We start from the raw sequence: 19,255 nt of genomic DNA, 5'->3' as shown, positions 1-19,255 counted from the left end.
TTGTTTTTGAATTAGTTTTCATTGAATCCATGAATTTACTGCATGTTTCTGTAATGTATGGAGACTAATTTTCTCTACTTTACAAAAATGTAGAAATCATAATAAGAAACCTGGCTTGCATTATTACCTCAATCTCATGACCCCCAATGAATTTGCTTAAAAACCTCTATCATAATGAGCTCTATAATGAAAGAATCGTTTGGAACAAAACATAAAAATCTCTGCAAACAACATTCCATACTTTCTATACCCGGGGACCCCTGAATGAAATGATATTTTATTTAATATTTTTGCATAACTACTCTTGCCTCAGAGAATTCTTATCTTCTGGGTATTTATCCAAAAAATATGAAAACACTATTTTGAAAAGATATATGTACCCTTATGTTCATTGCAACATTATTTACAGTAGCTAAGATGGAAATAACCTAAGTGTCCATCAATGGATGAATAGATAAAGAAGAGGTGGTGTACATATATATAATGAAATATTACCCAGCCATAAAAAATAAAATATTGCTCCTTGCATCAACATGGATAGATCTTGAGGACATTATGCTATTATAAGTGAAATGAGTCAGATAGAAAAGAGAAAAAAACACATGATTTTACTCATATGTTGAATATAAAACAAAAAAGTAACAAATAAGCTAACAAAACAAAAGCAAACTCATATAAACAGACAGTAGAATGTGGGTTACTAGGAGGTAAGGGGGCTCAGGGAGGGTGAATTGGGTAAAGGGGGTCAATATATATGGTAACAGAAGGAAGCTAGACTTTCAGGGGTGAGCATACAATAGAGTGTAGATATAGAATTATAATGTACACCTGATATTTATATAATGTTATTAACCAGTTACCTTAATACATTTTTTAAAATATCTTAACCTAAGATCAGTGTAGAGAAAACAATAACTGGTTTCACTGAAAGCTTACAGAAAGTTATGAAAAAAATGCACAGCAGGAGGTGAAAAGAAAGTGAGACTTAAATAGAAAACATTCTTAGGTTTCTGAGTTTAGCATCATATTTGGCTTTCATACCCAGCCGTACCCTCCTGCAACCCCAAGTTATTGGAGATAGAATGTTGGACTGGACAAACTTTAGAATCTGATTAAGAATGGCAGTATTTATGGAGTAGTCATTTCTTAGAAGTTGAACAACTAGAACACTCCAGAAAATGCATAAGACTTTTCACAATAAGATTTATCTTCCAACCCTCTATATGGTCTTCTATTGTGATGGACTGAACTAAAAGGATTCCTTTGCCCTTATTCATTGAGACCTCAGTTAACCCAGGCTATGTGGCTTTTTAAGCCCCTTTCTGCTAAAATTATATATACATAGATTCCTAATATTTGGATGGGCAGGTGGGGGAGAAGTCCCAGTGGCAAGACAACCTAGTCATTAGCAAGTGGTGCTATAAAACATGGAACACACCTTGGACTTCTGCCCAAGACAGGCTAGCAAATGGGTTTTGACCCATGCCAACAGCAGTGGATTGGTGGTGGCTGCTTGGAGTATGATGCTAAAAAAAATTTTTTTTTGAGCAGGCCTCAGAGCAAAGAAAGAATGCTGTGGTTATATTATCTGTCTATTGTATGTCAATTACCTCAAAATTTAGCCGATTAAAACAAGAAAGAGTTTCTATGAATTAGGAATTTGGAAGCACCTTAACTGGGTGGCTCTAGCTCAGGAGAACCATGAGGTTTGCGGACAAGATGTTGGCCAAGGCTGCAGTCATCTGAAGGCTTACCTGGGGATGAATGGTCCACTCAGCCTGGCTGTTAGCAGCTGGTTCCTCACTGGGGCTTTTGGCCAGAAGCTGTATTCCCTCTCCACGTGGGCCTCTCCTTACAACAGGCCGGTTGGCTTTCCCAGTGCTTATGATCAAAGCTACAGATCTAGGAATAGGTTTCAACATTGCTATATCTATCTATCTATCTATCTATCATCTATCTATCTATCTACCTACCTACCTATTGAGGGAGAGAATAACAACTTTTACAACCTAGTCTCAGAAATGATTTGTATCACTTCTGTCATATTCTGTTGTTCACACAGACCAACCACGATGAGAAACATCTAGAAAGCTGCCTACCATAGTGCTCAACTAAGCTATGTTTGCAATGGATGAGGAAGTACAGAGTGATGACATGTTTGCTGACTGCCCGAGAGGTTAGCATAGTTACTTGATGCAAACTTTCTATAACTTCATGCAAAAGATTAAATCTTTACCTTGTTCTATTGACCATAAACTTGGAGAATAATTTCTCTAGAGAAAAATTAGGTATATATGATATGTCTCATTTCTATTAGTTCAGATGCACTTTTTTTTTTCATTTATTTAACCAGTATTTATTGAATGATGACTACTGAGCACCAAGTACTCTACTAAGCACTGTAAAAGCATACATGAATAAATTAATGGCACCTGAGCCAAGGAGCTCCAGCTAAGGGAAACCAAACGATTAGAATTACAGGGAAATGTCCATGGCCCAAGATGATTAAGACTCTAAAAACTATAGATCAAGCAATTCTATTCTGAGTGACTGTACAGACTCAACTGGTGTTTGGATTTCTGGCCTCTTGTCTTTCAACTAAGCATTAAACTAGTTAACTAGATTTACTCTCAAACCAAAGGTGACATCACAACGTTTCCTGACTTTCAATTACTGAGAAGGCAAAAGCCAAAAACAGCATTTTTTTTCCAGGTTTCCTTGGATGAGTTTTAGGTATTTCAAGGTCCCCAAAACAGTAATAGTATAATATTTGTGCATAAAAATGTGTTTATTTTTTTCTGATTCTTAAAAAGTTTAGGGACCAGTGCTTTGAAATATGTTTTCTCTCAGAATGCTGCTTAATGAAAATCTTTATTATCTACCCAAACTTCCTCAGCAATCTCATTTTCTAAACTCCCACAGCTCTTTCCTTTCAGGTACCACATACTCGTGAAACACGGAAACACTGCGTCTTTGTCCCCACCCCTGCCTCATCCTGTATTTCCCATTCCTTGTGCCTTTGAACACACTGTTCTCATTCCTGGGGTATATTCCTCCCTCTTTCATGTCCAAAGATCACATCTTTTATAAATACCCAATGGTTTTTTCCTGGTAGAATTTGTTCAGCTCAAAAAAATGTATATTTCAATGTACTATTTTCTAGGTACTATACTAGGTACCAGTGATACAAGATTGAATAAAAGTGATCCCAGGTTCATGGACTCACATAAAGAAGGAGATATGTAAACAAATGATTTTAGTACCATACGATAATATGGATAATAGAATACATGGAAAGGTTACTATTAGTACAAAGGAAGTAGTGTTCCTTTCTGGAAGGGTGGGGCATGAATAAAGATGTTCAAATACAAACTGTTACACAGGATGAATAGTAGTGTAAAATTTAAGGTGGAATGTCATTTGGACCAGAAAGAAAAGCAGGGAAAAGCAAAGAAATATGAAATTATCCTGCACCTACTCTCATAGCCTTTACCACATTTTATTTTTAGTTTGTGACTGTCTCTTTCCACTTGACACTGAACTCCATAAAATCAGGTCTTAGTTCTTATTCTCTTGTTGTCTCCACCGAGTTGGGACTCAATATGCTTTTGAATGAGTGATTTCATAAAATTCTCTACAGCCTTCATAATACATCAATGAAAAGATGAATAAACACTTTTAAATTTTTTATGCTCCTCAATCAGGTCTGCAACACAACAAGACGCATCTGAAGGGAAATTCAAATTGGTCAAATGTGTCTCCTTTAACAGGTACATCAGGTGTGCTAATGGTCTGTAGTGGGCATGTACATGGCAATAGTGGTGGTGGAATGAAAGGGTGGGTTTTGGGTGATTGGTGGTATGTTAAGATTTGAAATCATCATTAGGGTTTTTTTATTTAAAAGCCACACTTTGTCACTGACATCTGCGCTCATGGACTGGGTGAGGCGGGTGGGTGGAATGAGAGATTGCCCCTTGGGAAGGCAGAACAGGTTCAGTGGGTATGGTGAAGGAACTAAAGAGATGGTTATAGAAGAAAAGAAGAGGGTGAACAACGTTCTCGATGAATGATCTCATTTAAAGAGTCAGGATTTTGTGGCAATGAAATCCAGGGTATGGTTATGCTAGAATGAGCCCGATGGGGAGAGTGGAAGAGGAAAGTTGAGGTGATTTGTGCTGGTCAGGTCAAAGAACATTACCTTTTAAAATACAGAGAGGCTTTGAAGAATTAAAATAAAAACAGACACTATGAGGAGAACAAGTTTTTGCACGGCATTCCCAAGAAGAAATAATACACTTGTTATGCATTACAGTCTGTGCTCGAAATGCTATTTCAGCATTCTGGGTATTAAAAAAAGAACCTTATGTGGTCTTGTGGTGAACGACTGTGAAGGATTATTTAAAGTAAACTGTAGGGAAATATAAAACAAACCCAGCTAATTTATCACAACAGTGAAGATGCATAAATAAGATGTTTATGAATAACAAGGACAGCTTACCTATTATTTCAAAAAATTTTCATTTTTAGTAGAAAATATGCCACATTTTATTTAAAGGAGAATGACCCTTATTTATTTTTTTCTCACAGCTCTATAGCCTCTGGTACAGGGTTACTTATTACTATGACTATAACATGATGACTATTTGGGAAATGTTTTAATTATATGATGAGCCCCTGGGAATCTTAGCTTGAGGGATATGTATCTCCACACTCAAGACTAATATTACCTTAAGCTTGGGAGCTCAAGAGCTCAGCAAATGTAGTTGCCAATCAATTGCCAATCAAAAGAAAATGGATGATGAGAGTGAAGATATGCCCTTGTTCCTTGTGATTATTTCATTAATAACATCCAGCATTTTGTGGAAGACAACCTCATTGTATCTCTCTAACCAAGTAGTTCAATGAGAGAACATCCTATACAGTTTCTCATAGAAGGCTTTAGTGACAGGCTTGGATTTTTATCAGAGTCCTTGAATTTTGTGTTGTAGTTCTGAAATTGGCATGTCAGTTCATGTAGCACTGAGTGCCTTTTTCTCCTTTCCTTCTGGTCACACAGTTAGACTGCATTTCTCAGACACCCTTGCAGTTAAGTTGTGGTCATCATAAAAACTGATGTCTGACAACAGCCCTGGCCCATAACAACTGCCTAAGTGATCCTTACCCTGCTTTTCTCTCTATGTCCCAGCTGAATGGAGAGATCTCCAAGGACCTAGGAGGTAGTGGAGCCACAATGTGGAAGGAACCTGGTTCCTGAATGACTACAAAGACCTTCTTTTCACATTAACACGATCAAGAGGTCACCTTTACTGTTCAAAGTCACCCAGATTTGAGGTTTAGTTACAGTGGTTAGCCTACCCTCTCGAACTTGTTCAAACACAAAATCTTTCCTGTGTCTGTCTGACATGTTTCTGTTTCTTCATCAAATTTTAGCTGGTTCGTATTCTTGCACCTAACAAACATGAGGAAATAAGCTGGATGATAAGAAATGTTTACATTGTTGAGAAATATAAGAAAGGATGAGCAACTAAATCATGTGATCACCCTTCTAAAGACCATATTAAATATAACCAAATTATAGATTCCTTTGTCATGTTTGGGAAAGGATAGTTGAAAAAAGCGATGTGTAAACAATTCACATCGATTAAAACTTTTTTTAAAAAAGTACTTGATTAAACATGTTTCAGACATGAAAGGTCCTATGAGTGGCCTATGTCAGTGATCATTAATCCATGTCTCCTTGTGTCAAGAGAGAAATAACTCAGACTTTTTTAACCCCCCCGTTGGAAATTCTTGTCATCATGGAAATAAGTTCATGCTTCTTGGAGTAGTTCATTTATCCTAGCTGCACCATCCCGAAAACCCCAGGTAGGTTTGGAATTCTTGGAAACATTGAGTCTTTTATAAATTTAAGATGCCAACACAGTCCAAGTGTTCTGTAAGTGAATTACAGAATGAGGCAGAATAAGATGTGGCAGTCAAAAAGATGTTTCTTGAATACTCTCATTATTCACCTCCTCCTAGAAAGGTCACATAAATGAAAGTCCTACACCTTATCCCCCACACATCCATTTAAAATCCATCAGGTTAGGAGAGAGAGCCTTCACGAGTTAAAGAGGCTGCACATGAAAATTCATAGAAAAGGACAGATTTCAATACATCATCTTCAAGAAGTGATACTCTCAGAGGTTTGCACCACTGCTCTTTTACAAAATCTTTGATTTGCTTCTGATATGCATTTTCACCCTTTCAAATGCAACCAGATCTCAGTACATATCACATTTTTAATGAGAAGAAACAAGCAGGTGTTGATATGTTCTATATAACTGTAACAATTCCAACTACCTTTGTCTAATGGGCATGAATATCACTTTTCAACAATACACTAAGGAAAATGAAAATAGAAATAGAACAAAAACCTATTCTTGTATGAATATTTGGCATTTAGAGAGGACATATTTAAGTGGTAGCTTTTATCTGTTTTGGGAGATGGCTGAAAATGAACAACATTTAGAGATTACTAAGAAGACGCTAATGTGAATCAAGCAACCATTATTAATAATTTGCATATTATTTAACAACCCATGTTTTCTTCTTGGAAGCATCTAACTATGAAATATTTAGTTCCTGAATATACCACTGGTTGGCATTTCTGTTACTGATGCCCATGCTTTTCAAAGTGATGAGTCTTTATCATAGGAGATTCAATTGCTGTTCTTATCAAACATCTATAATCGGAATATATGCCCTTTTAAACCATGGAAGGGTTGATATAACAATATGGTTGTAATATTTGCTTACAGTTATCCAAAATTCTGACTTATATCATGCAATTGGTTACAACAAATTAAATCAACACCATCATCATCAACAATAAAACAGTTGTTAAGTGCGTAGGCTTTATAAATAAAATGTTTAGGAATAGAGGTAGAGTAGTTATATAATGTGCTCCATACATTCATAGAAATTATAGATTTGAAAATACGAGAAACTTACATGAGAATAATAACTACTGAAATAGGCAGCCTTTACAATAATCAGTGCCATAGATTTACGTACCAAGGTTCATTGACATCAAATCTGGGCACACAAAGATGGGGCCCACACTGGGGCAAGTCTACACTGGCGATAATTGTGTCACTGGTTTCAGGGAAGCCTGAGTGCTTGAAAATGGGGTCTAGCCATGGAGGCTTTCTTCTTTCTTTCTTTCTTTCTTTCTTTCTTTCTTTCTTTCTTTCTTTCTTTCTTTCTTTCTTTCTTTCTTTTCTTTCTTTTTGCTTCTTTCCCTTTTTCTTTCTTTCTTTCTTTTTTCTTTCTTTCTCTCTTTCTGTGCCAACTTTAATTTTACTTAAGACATTGCATTTTACACTTTACAATACAGTGCTTATAAAGTTCATTGTTATTTCCTTTCCCTGTGCACATGTTCCATACTTAAGTATCAAGAATGCCCAGTTATTTACTATATAGCAGCTCAGATTTAAAACTGCCGTGAAATTGCTACAAATTTGGGTCCTTCCATATTTTATGTGGAACAATTCTAAATCTATGCTCAAAGAATTGGCTTAATCAATCACTTCGATAGTGGGCCCAGAAGAGGCACCACCAGAAGGAGGGGTCCACCACCAGGGTCGCCCCCAGACATCCCTCCTGGCATACCTCCTGCACTCTGGTACAACTTGGTAATGATGGGGTTGCAGACTTTTTCCTGCTATTTCTGCTGATGTTCAAATTCTTCCTTCTCTGCAGCCTGATTCTTATCAAGCCAGTTCATGATTTCACTGCACTTTTTAAGAATCTTCTGTTTGTCCTCATCATTGATCTTGCTTTGGAGTTTCTTCTTCAACAGTTGCTTTCATGTTGAATGCAAGTGAATTCTTGGAAGACACTTTGCCCTTCTGCTTCTAATCTTCAGCTGTGTACCTCTCAGCTTCCTGGACTATGCACTCGAAGTCTTCCTCACTCAGATGACCCTTGTCATTAGTGATGATAAAGTTGTTCTCTTGTCCTATACTCTTATGCACAGCAGAGACATTCAATCTGAGGAACACCACGAGGTGCAGGAGGTAAACCTGTGAGTTCAAACTTGCCAAGAAAATTGTTATCCTTGCTGATGGCTCTCTCACCTTCATCAACCTGAATGAGCACACCGGGATGGTTGTCAGAGTAGGTAGTGAAAGTCTGTGTCTGCTGGGTAAGGATGGTTATATTGCACTTGATGAGAACAGTCATGGTGACACCAGCAGTTTTAATGCCAAGGGAAAGAGCAGTGAAATCCAACAGCAGAAAATCTTGAACATTTTCAGATTTGTTTCCAGATAGGATGGCTGCCTGGACAGCTGCATCATAAGCAACAACCTCAACAGGGTTGATGCTCTTATTCAACTCTTGTCCATTGAAAAACTCCTGTAAAATTTTCTGAGTCTTGGGGTGGTGGAAGCACACCTCAGGACAATATCATGGATCTGGGACTTGGCATCCCAAAGGGCTTCCTCTACAGGGTCCAGGGTATCACAGAAAAAGTCAGCATTCAATTCTTCAAATCAGGCATGGGTGATAGAGGTATATAAGTCAATTCCTTCATAGAGCATATCAATCTGAATACTGGCCTGAGTGCTGGAAGAGAGAGTACACTTAGCACGTTCACAGGCAGTACAGTGCTGATGGGCAGCCCTCTTCTTCTCACTAATGTCCATCTTATGCTCACACTTGAACTTTGCAATAAAATGGTTGACCATTTGGTTATAAAAGTCTTCTCCACCTGAGTGGATGTCACCAACCGTAGATTTGACCTCAAAGATTCCATCTTCAATTGTGAGAACTGACACATCAAAAGTGCCACCTCCAAAGTCAAAGATCAGCACATTTCTTTCAGATCCAAGCTTTCAGTCTAAGCTCTAAGCAATAACAGCAGCAGTTGGTTCATTGATGATTCTAAGTACATCGAGACCAGCAATAGTTACAGCATCTCTGGAAGCCTGACACTGAGTGTCATTAAAGTAAGTAGGTACTATGACAACAGCACTGGTAAGTCTTCCCAAGGTAGGCTTTGCAATTCCCTTCATCTTTGTCAAAACCATAGATGACAACACTTCTTCTGGAGAGAAACTTTTTGTCTCTCCTTTGTAGTCCACTTGGACCTAGGGCCTGCCAGCATCGATTCACCGCCAAGAAGGGCCAATGCTTCATATAGGATTGAACAACAGCATCATTAAATCTGCATCCAATCAGGCATTTGTCATCAAAAACCATGTTGGTGGGGTTCATTGCTACTTAATTCTTTGTGGCATCACCAATCAATCGTTCGGTATTTGTAACAGTACTATAACTTGGGGTGGTTCGTTTTCCTTGATCATTGGCAATTATTTCCACTTTTCCATGCTGGAAGACACCCACACAAGAGTAGGTAGTGCTGAAATCAATGCCAACTGCAGGTCCCTTAGACATGGTTGCTTCGGTGAAAGTGCGGCTTGCAAAGAGGATAGATCCTGACAGCTGCCCCTACATTCAATGAGGGCCTTGTAGGTTTTCCGATACATGTTCTTTCTCAGTTTGAAAAAAATCACTTCTATTCCTAGTTTTCTAACTGTATCATGAATTGAAGTTGAATTTTGATAATACTTTTTCTGCATCTATTATGATAATTACACACACATATATAAACACACAGCTTACTTCATGTATTCTGATAGTATGGTGATTTGGTATTGATTAGTGAATGTTCAACTAACCTTACATTTTGGGAATAAAACTCACTTAGTCATCAAATTTCATATATATATATGTATATATATATATATATATATATATATATATATATATATATATTTCATGTAATTGTTGAATTTGATTTGCTAATATTTTGTTCAGTTTTGAATCTATGCTCTTGAGGAATATTGACCTATATCATCTTTGTCTTGTTTTGGTGTCATAGTATGCAGTAATGGCTTCATAAGTTGTGTTGAAAAATGTTCTCTCCTCCTCTAATATCTGAAATAGTTTGTGTAAATTCGTTATAACCTCTTTTTTAAATGATTGACGGAATTCACAATTGGTGCTATCTAGGATTGGCATTTTTATTTTGGGAACATTTTTAAATTACTAATTCAATTTGTTTAACACATATATTGCTATTTATATTTTCTATTTATTCTAGTGTCAGTTTTGGTAATTTCTGTCTTTCAAAAAACTTATCTATTTCATCTAAGTTGTCAACTTTATAGATTTAATGTTTTTTGTAATATTGTTGTAATATGCATTTAGTGAATTTAGGGTGTATCACCTCTTTCTTTTCTGATGTTGAATTTTTTCCCTCTCAGATCTGGCTGGTACAAACCTGAATGTCTCTCAGCACAGTGTGAACTCTGGGGGTTGTTCATCTTGCAGTGCTCCAGTGTTTCTTCTTTTCTGAGCCTTATGGAGTTCCCCTGTGCAATTTCCAACCAGAGACTCCTGAAGACCCCAACAGATCCCTAGGCCTCTTTCTCTGTGTTGTTCCTCTGTACTGCTCTGTGTCACAAGTTCCAGCCACCTCATCTCCCCTACATTCCAAGATCTGTCTCCTCCTCATGTCAGCAATATGCCTGTTTCCATCTTTGATTTCCCTCCTTTTCCTGTGGCCCATTACATGCCTCCAGGTGCTTGTAGGTTTTACCTCGCTGATTTCTCTTGTCTCAGGATCACAGTTCTGCATTGCCTATTGTCCAACATCTGAAAACAGTTATTTCATATATTTTGTCCAGTTTTCCAGTTGTTCATAGATAGGGTAAGTCTGGTACCAGTTAATTGGCCATGGCCAGAAATATTAGGGTATTATTACAGATGGGGAAACTTACACTCAGATATTTATCTTTTCCAGTGTACACAACTAACATATAACTGAACCCTCAGCTAGGCTTTTCCCACTCTATCATGCTGCTTCTCAACTTATTCAGCAGATATTTATGGAACATACAAGTAAGATTCTGCTCGAGTTAAGAGAAACCCTCACACTTAGCTAACTAGAATAAAATGATATATTCATATGAAATAATATAAGACAGTGAATTATGCAATCTGTGCTAGCAAAGTTTAAAGATGGGAGACCTGTTTTACAAAGTTGTTTTAACAGAAGAAAAAGATGCCATGTAATAGTTGTACAAATAAAACAGAGAGAAAATATTAATGCCTAGAAAATATCACCCAATTCAATGCTTGACATTGGTGAGAATTTTCTGATTTTAATAAAACATAATGCCAACCATAGTGTTTTCATTGGGGCCAAGCAAAGCCATTTTTATCCTTTCATTTTCTCTGTGACCCCCAGAAGAAGTCTATTTGAGAATTATTTAGTGTGTCCATTATAAGACAGGATCCTAAAAGCTCATTTGGTTTAATCAGATTAAAGCTGTTAATAGTCAGAAACTAAGCACATTTTAGCTTCAGTGGACAATTTGAAATGTTTTAAAGAAACAGGTCCTACAGAAAAAAATTAAGAACATCTAAAAATTTCAATGTAATTCAATTAGTTATTCAAGATTTGGCTTACATGAGGATTTATTTCATAATTTAAGGTATCTGTATATGAAATACCCAGACCTGTTAAAACAGTGAAAAAATATCTAGAAAATCATTTGCCTATGAGATTTATTATTGCTAAGTGTCAAAATGCGCACCTCATTGCTACAAGAAAGCGACCTGTCCCATACATAGCAGAATTCCATGAGTTTGAGGCTTTTCAATAAATATTAGCATCTCATATATTTCTGGTTGCTGTGAAATACACAGACATGGGAGCTCCCTGGCTATTTTCCAGGTCTGTTCCACATTTCCTGAACTTGCAGATGTGTTGGGTGTTACATGTAGACTTGTTTCCCCCCCCACAGCTCTCTAGTTGTTTCTAGGTGTCGATAGTCATTTGATTATCACTAAAAAAGAAAGTGGTCTGCTGACCTTCAGGCACACAGACACGCAGAATTATTGATGTGTTACTAGAACACATCAGTCTAGTATATTATACATAAGATGAGAAAGAATTCCAAAGTGGATGCAAATAGAGAAAAAGCAAAATGCACATAAAAATAGTTCCCAGAGCAGATGTGTTGAGCACGCATTTGCTTCTAAGGCTAAATGTTTGAGAAGGGATCTCTCACTGAATCATAATTTCTAAATTAAAGGTAGAGAAAAACACTGCTGAGGATCAGTCCCACCCTGACCTGCATGGAAAGTGTGATGGCTTATAGCTCATCACTATCACTTTTTCCCGAAAGTGCTAATTAAGCATCTTGATATGTAGAGAGAAAAACAGTCACTATCATCTTGATGGTCTGAGGTGGACAGTCGACAGCACACACAGAAACCTTACATATCTTTTCAAATGTCTATGGCTAGAGTAGGATAAAAATGGGCACTGCATATGTATTAGTCAGGAGTCTCCTGATTGCAACCTGAAAGAACACTTCACTTAAACGCCACTGAACATAAAGGGCATCTTTGGCTCAGGTAGCTGGAAGGTTCTGAGCCTCAGGGACCATCATGAGCACAGTTGGGGTGCTTCTCTCACTTCTGTCTATCAGAACTTGGGAACTTGAGTGGCCTAAAATAGGCTTCCCCAAACTTGGCACTATTCAAATTTTGGACCAAGGGCCGGCTGAGTGGCTCAGTTGGTTAAGAGCTCGCTCAAGAGTTTGAGCTCTGAGCAACAGCGGTTCGAGTCAGCCCAAGCTGAGCAGCCGCTGAGCTGCCAACAGGTGGCAGGATGGCTCAGCTAAAAAAAAAAAAAAATTTTGGACCAGATGACATTTTTTTGTGGGGGGACTGTCCTGCATATTATAGGATGTTTAGAACCACTTGCTCAAGTTCCTATGGCCACACATATCTCTAGACATTGCTCAAGGTCCCCTGGGGGAAAAAGTTGAGAACTACTGGCCTAGAGATTAATAACACAAAGTACACCGACTCAAATCCTGTCTCTATCACTTTCTAGATACATGACATTGAACAAGTTACTTTACCTCTCTGGGATTGAATTTCCTTCTTTCTCTAATAACGATTAGAGCAAGATCTACAAAATAAGGATATTGTAAGGATTAAGTGAGACGATACAAATAACACCCTTAGAGCAGTACTTGCACATACGCAGCATTCAGTTAACTCTTCATACTAATAGCAAGGTTCCATTCTATGGTAAAGAAGTGGCTTCTGGAAGCCTCAGATTAAACAGGCTTAGCTTAATAATGTCAGAGGAATAAACAGTTTTTTTCCTCCCAGGGCATCAACTAATCCATCTTGGATTATGTCTTGGGCTAAGCACAGCAGCCAAGGGAATGGAGTAGTGTGAAGGGTCAACCTTGGGTCAAACTATAATCCCGTAGCTAAAAGGAAGAGATCTTACTCAAAAAGTGATATGGGAAAGCATGATGGGCAGGCAAAATCAATAGCCACCATAGTCTACTTCAGAGTACATATATATATATATACATATATATATATATATATATATGTATGGTCTACAAGTGGATTTTGTACCATGGCAACTGATTCATGGGTCATGAAAGTCTACCTCCAGTCATGTTTTGGTGACTCTTCTGGAGCAAAGAGATCAGCAAATTATCAGAGCAGACAACTTTAAGATGTGCAAAGAAAATGGCCATTTGAAAATGTATCAGATACAGACCTGCTACCTGATACCAAGTTAGAGGCAGAGAAAGCTTGGTGGCAGCAGAAGGAAGAAATTGCTCTTTGGTAGCTTTGCAGTGAGAAAAACAAAGCTGGGAAAGTAATGATCAAAGCTACCATTCATTGAGTGCTTCTCAGGTGATAGATGCTTTAATTGTGTTATCTCAAGTCATACAACATCTCTCCATGGCCATTGCTATTATTCTCATTTTTAAATTGAGGAGATTAAAGACTTTCTAGAAAGGATGAGTACATTTGGCTAAGGTTCACAACCAGTAAAGGATGGAGCCCGAATTCAAGCCCAAGCCTGCCTGACTTGACCGTTCCTACTCTTCATCTCCACACTACCATCCCAGAGTCTGGCCAAGATAAACAAGAAAGCTAAGCTCCAGATACTTGGGGGCACCTACTTGCTGAAGAAGACAGTGCATTGGTTAAAACTTTTCTATTTGGCAAATGAGCCCAGCAAGCACTGCTGTGTGAACTCCCCAAATTTTACGTCCTGATGAATGGAAGTCCAGACAGGAAGTCCTCCCTGCCAGAAAGGCACTTCTCTTGTCTTATAGTTGCCTGGACTGTTTGCACTTTTATATCTTGTCTTTAACACCCAGATTAAATGCTGCTTCTATTCAGAGTTAGGCTGAGACAAGTGGACACCACGGGCAGCTGATAATTTGGTATTTTTTCAAAGACAAGATTTCAAATAATACAATCTGTACACCTTTTTCTTCATATTCATAACAGGAATTGCACATGATATAACATTTCAACTTCACTGGAATTGTTTTCATTGCACAGTTTCCCCCCAACCCCTATTACTTGTGATTGGATAGCATTAGTTACTCATGCTTAGTAATCCAGGTAAATTGTACTGAAATACCCATTATTCTACTACAGAGTTTCAGGACTGTGATATCAGGTGGCATCAGCAAGCTGCTCTAGGGGTTGGAAGTAAGCGAGGGTTGTATTTTCCAACTTGCAAAAACCCTGTTCTAACAGTAGTGTCAGTGAGGTGGGTTTGTTACTTTCCCATAATATGGTGAGGCCTACTTTGGTGGTAGCTGGACCAATTTACAGTATGAAAATTGTGCAAGCAGTTTCATGCTGGCTTAATTGGAGCCATATTTCTGACTTATAGCATTCTTTGTAGATTGGCCTGCCCCCATGACCGCCCAGTCCCACTTTTTATCTGATTTAGCCTCTGGGGTACACCCCACCAACGACACAGGCTGAGGTGATCTATCCCTTCTCTTTTTCCTGGTCATTAACTGTCCTAGGCCTGAGTCTCTCCTTGTCATGGGCAGCCACTAGCTTTTCACACCTTAATGTCTGTCACTGTAACTTGATTGCCAACCTGATGCTTCCCTTTTTATTTTTTCTTATTTTTCATGGTGCCTAGCTAGCTACGGATATTTGTCAATTTCATTTTGACATAATTGTGAACATTTTATGCATAAGTACCAGAATTTAAGTTTATGCTTGTGGAGTATTTTGCAATATGCAAATATATTTTGTACAGCACAACTAAAGAGAAACTGAGAATGCCTATATCAGCACAGAACTGAAATTTAGCCACAAGGAATGAATTAGTACAAGTGGGGGATTTTTGCAGTGGCTTTCTCTTTTCTGTTTTTGTTATTTTTTGAGGGAAATAAAATCTGCATATTTATTAAAATCATATTAAGCTGCCTCAACTGCACATGTCACCTGGTCAGTTTGCCAATGTCTGCTTGCTGCTGGTTATGTGTGAGTCCAGGCTACAGGCTCAGTCACTGGACTGTCCATCACTGTTTTTTGTCCAGCTAGTCTCCCTGGCATGCAATAAGCAGCTAGCTCAAATTCCCAAAGTCTAGACAAAAGCAGGGTGATTGTGGCCATCATAAACTGGATGACAGAGCTGATTTCCTGTGCCTTTTCATTTTCATTATGCAAACAGTTGCAGACTTAACTGCAGGACCCCAGCCCACTCTGAATGTATGCCAATCTTATCATATGACTTTCCTAAAAACTAAAATCACCTGGGCAGGGGGTGGAGAGGTGTAGAAACACTTCTTGCCTTTGGTGGTCATGGACAATGTCTGTGGTTGGTGTAACTCATGACCTATTCTCTCTTGGCTGTATCAAGATCTTGGAGCTTTCCCTGATCTGCCTTTACCTTAGACCTGCCACACCTTCCATCCAACCCATGGCTGGGGTCCCAATCCCAGCTTCTGCTGAAAGCTATGTTGTCTATTGGCATCGGACATACAGTCGCAATCTTACTGGATCTCAACTCAGCTGCCTTCTAAATCCCTCCTGAAAAGGACAAGGGGACTTCTGAGTCTCTCCAATACCACACAGAAAATGAGAGTGGCTTGTGAAAGAAAAATGGAAGGACTTCCCTCTGCCTAACCAGGTTGAGAAGCCAAACTTACTTTCCGCGAAAAGCACTGAAAGTTGGTAAGGTGGAATTAGGTTAGAAGGGTGAGGTTGGAAGAGGGAGAGAACAGCCAAGGAAGGGGTGGTTTATTCTAGAGTTTCAACTGAAATCTGCTCAGAATTCTCTTTTTCTTGCTGTAATAGCTATACTTCTCTAACATATCTTCCCTCTCCAAACTGCAGCCCAAAAATGGGCCATCAGGACCCATGACTTCTAACAGATTTAATTTTCCCCACATTTCAATTTTCTTTCCACCATTCTCCAGGGATAGACGAGGTGGGCTCTCTGACCCCAGCCAGCCCTGCCCTTTCCTCTTCCCTCTGGATTATCTTAACTTAAAACTTTGTGGTCTGATCCTCTAAATGTAGCTTTCGATTTTATGTCTTGCTAAAGAGGCCAAGAAGTCTCTATTTCCTGTCATGAGACACTATACCATAGAGCCCAGTCTGGGAAGAAAGAAAGGCTGTAAGGGAAACACAATTTTAAGGAGAAAATTAAAATGCATAGGGGTATCTGCAAAAATGCTATTACAGAATGATTCCAGTTCACTTAGCTGGTGGCATGAAACTGACAATACCCTTTCAGTTTGGGTGCAGACTGGCTCAGGAACTGGGGAGAATGGAGCCTGTCCATGGGATGCATGCATGCTCTGCTTGAGTAAGGCTGGAGAAGACCATAGCTGGCAAATGATTTGATACAGGGGAAAAAAAAAACAACCCCAAATCTGCAAAGTCTCTTCACTTGGGAGTTCTTTGTTTGCTACAATCTTTGTTATATAAAGTCCAAGGACTTATACACAATATGCCCAAACCACATACGACCTGTGGCTCATGGCTAGGTCCAAAATAACAATATTTCCAAGGTGAAGCAAGCAAAATGTAGCAATAAAATGTTTTACATAAAACAGAGAAGCAAGAACAAAGGCGTTGCTACTTCCTTGCTTTGTATAAGCAGTACCCACCATAAAGAGTTAGAGCTGTGCAGAGAGAAATGAAGATCTTCATTATACAGTTGATCCTTGAGCAAGGCAGCAATTAGGGGTCCTAGCTACCTGTGCAGTCTGAATATAACTTTGACTCCCCAAAAACTTAACTACTAATAGCCTACTGTTGACCAGAAGCCTTATTGATAACATAAACCATTGATTAACACATATTTGTATTATATATGTATATATATATATATATGTATATATATATATACATATATATATATACACATATATATATTATGTACTATAGTCTTACAATAAAGTAAGCTAGAGACAGGAAAATGTTATTAGGAAAATCATAAAGAAGGGGAAATACATTTACAGTATTATTGAAAAAAATTTGTTTATAAGTGGACACACATAGTTCAAACCATGTTGTTCAAGGGTCAACTGTATATGTGCCAGACACAGGTTGTTGAGAATATGGGAATGGAAGTATTGTAGCTGGTCTAGGATGCCACAGGTAGAGTGAAATTGCTATTACACTTGTGTTTGTTAGCTTAGCTGTGCAGAAGAGCGACATCCTTCCATTTCCCTCTGGGACAAATGTCAATGAGCACCATATGACAGGTGAGGTTGGGATTTATTCTTTGTCTGTTTTGAGAAAACAGCTCCAGCCAATGTCATCTTCATATGTGTGAATGCTGGTGCCCTGGGAATACTATAAGTCTCTTGAGAGCAGGGACTGTCTTCCACTTCTTTGTAGAAGTGCCAGGTGGTCAGAGAGTTGCCTTTCAATAGTATCAGATGAAGGAGCTGTCCTTGCAATGGCCATTCTCTTCCATTTCACTGTAACAACCCCAGCGATGTTCAGTAAAAGGTGGGGAATCTGGCAACTCAGTGAATTTCCATAGAATCTCAGCCATGAGTTATGAATGGCCCGCTCCCTCACAGGTTCCCCCAACCTTTTCTCTTACAGTCACCTCTGCCTCATCTTTTCTTCCTCCTCTTTCCCAGCAAACCATCTTCCCTTTTCGTCCGTGCGTTGCCATAGAGCCTACACATCAGGAGATGATGGACACGTTATGTTCTTAGTCACCTGCCTGTGTAGGTTTTGCACTTGAGACGTTTAAAGCATAGAGATACTTCATACTCTGGCTTCCGCATTTTTGCCCATTATATTTTGAGGAAGTTACATGGCCCTGCTATATCCATATGCACTGCTCTCCACGATACATGAATGAGGAAATCGAGAAGGTAGATAGAAAAAGGCCAGTGCGGGAAAAAGGCTAGAGAATAAGAGAACAGTCAAAGTAATAATACAGGTTAGAGAAATACAGACATTACTAAAGACTGAAGGAAAATAAAGTATTCTAACCCTTAAAATGAGAGGCAGAATGTGGGGGAGTATTACAGTTTGTAAAGCACAAAGACATTCAGTGTTAACACCCAAGAGGCAGGGTGAGGAGACAAACAAATTCAAACACTGTAATGTTATTCTTTCAAAAGAAAGAAAGAAAATTAGCATGATATTATCAGAGAGAATAGATTAAGCATGAAGTGGGGCTGAGCTTGAGTTACTTAGGGATCAAAATAACTTAAGAGAAAAAACCCAAGTCCTTCTGCTGTGCCACAGCCTAAGCCTGTGATAATTCTCTTTCCATGTCTCAGACCCACTGAAAAGCCGATGGTCAGTGATGGAGTCCCATCAAGTTCAATGCTGGGAGCTGTCGTGGCCACATCCTACAAGGTGTGCTTAGGGTACCCTGACCATAAAGTGCTTCCCAGCGACCCCCTCAAACCCACCACTGACATTTCAGGACTGGGGTCAAGAGTACATGTACGAGACCTAAATATTAAAGTATGTCAAGCTAACAAACTATTTTTTAAAAATATGTCCTATCCCCCTACCTCAGCAAATACACATTTGCAATCACCTGGATATTCAGGTTTCAAATTAAGATTTTTGGGGTCCTTGGAATTTGTTACAGAAAGTTGGAGGTGCAGAGAAAGCTGGTCTTCAGTTCCCAAGTCTTGCCTCATAACACAACACCCTCACTTTCCATATGGGCTTCATGCCACACCACATGTATAAGGGCATCCAAACTTTTTCACCTCTTATCCCTGCAAGCAACCACCCTTTGGCTTACCTTGACCACTCCTGGCACCCAGATGTGCACTGACCAGCAGTATGGTCTGTGCCCAGGAATATGGAGCTGGCAGAATTCTGCACTGTCCCCAGAAGCAGGCTCGGG

The 19,255-nt window shown here is 38.8% G+C and overlaps 1 pseudogene; it reads right to left on the bottom strand.

The window, feature by feature from the left end:
* Positions 1-7,450: 7,450 nt before the first annotated feature.
* On the bottom strand, positions 7,451-9,441 carry LOC109379277 (heat shock cognate 71 kDa protein pseudogene; annotated as a pseudogene).
* Between the last annotated feature and the right edge of the window lie 9,814 nt (positions 9,442-19,255).

This window comes from Hipposideros armiger, unplaced genomic scaffold (assembly GCF_001890085.2).
Source record: "Hipposideros armiger isolate ML-2016 unplaced genomic scaffold, ASM189008v1 scaffold_2, whole genome shotgun sequence".
NCBI classification, from domain to species: domain Eukaryota; kingdom Metazoa; phylum Chordata; class Mammalia; order Chiroptera; family Hipposideridae; genus Hipposideros; species Hipposideros armiger.
Note: the sequence above shows the minus strand (reverse complement) of the source record. Positions and strands in the feature narration are given on the sequence as shown.